Source organism: Octopus sinensis, linkage group LG2 (assembly GCF_006345805.1).
Source record: "Octopus sinensis linkage group LG2, ASM634580v1, whole genome shotgun sequence".
In the NCBI taxonomy this organism is placed as follows: domain Eukaryota; kingdom Metazoa; phylum Mollusca; class Cephalopoda; order Octopoda; family Octopodidae; genus Octopus; species Octopus sinensis.
Window position 1 is genome coordinate 184401829 of NC_042998.1, and position 1033 is coordinate 184402861.

A 1033-nucleotide genomic window follows, 5' to 3' on the forward strand; every position below is an offset into this window, starting at 1 on the left:
ATGTTTTCGATATTGGAGATCACAATTTAGCAAAAAAAAAAAAAAAAAAATTTTTTTTAAATTTCGATCTCTTCCCTCACCAATTGATTTGCTTTGTTTACAGTTGGCAAGATGTACTGTCACACACAAAATGACATTTTTCCAAATCCTCTGTCCGAATTGGGTGAAAGTTATTAAACTTTAAACCTCTATAACTTTTTGAAAACATTCAAGCTTAATTGCTGAAGTTGTTTCACTTTTTCCAGAAAAATGCTTTTAAAAAGTTATAGAGGTTTAAAGTTTGATCATTTTCACCCAATTAGAAAACAGGATTTGGAAGCTGTCGTTTTGTGCATGACAACGTGTCTTGTCAACTGTAAAATAAGCAAAAAAATTGGGGATAATAGAAATTAAAAAATATAATTTTGCTGAATTGTAATCTCCGATATCAAAATTACTGGTTCCGAGAATGATTTCCAAAATGTATCAGTCATCATTTTTTCCCCAGAATGAATACATTTTTTACACTTAGAAGAGAATGATTTACCTCAGGTGTCACACTGATACGGCTTTTCTCCTGTATGTGTACGCTTGTGCAGAGGCAAGTTATTTCTTTGAGGGAATGATTTACCACAAATATCACATTGATATGGCTTTTCTGTTGTATGTGTATGTTTGTGCTGTGTCAAATTACCCTTTTGACAGAATGATTTACCACAGATTTCACAATGATATGGCTTTTCTGTTGTATGTTTGTGCTGTGTCAAATTACCCTTTTGACAGAATGATTTACCACAGATTTCACAATGATATGGCTTTTCTGTTGTATGTGTATGATTGTGTTTAGTCAAATTACTCCTGGAACAGAATGATTTACCACAGATATCACAATGATATGGCTTCTCTCCTGTATGTGTACGTTTGTGCTGAGTCAAGTTACTCCTTACAGAGAATGATTTACCACAGATATCAAAATGATATGGCTTTTCTCCTGTATGTGTATATTTGTGATGAGTCAAGTTACTCCTTTGAGAGAATGATTTACCACAGATAT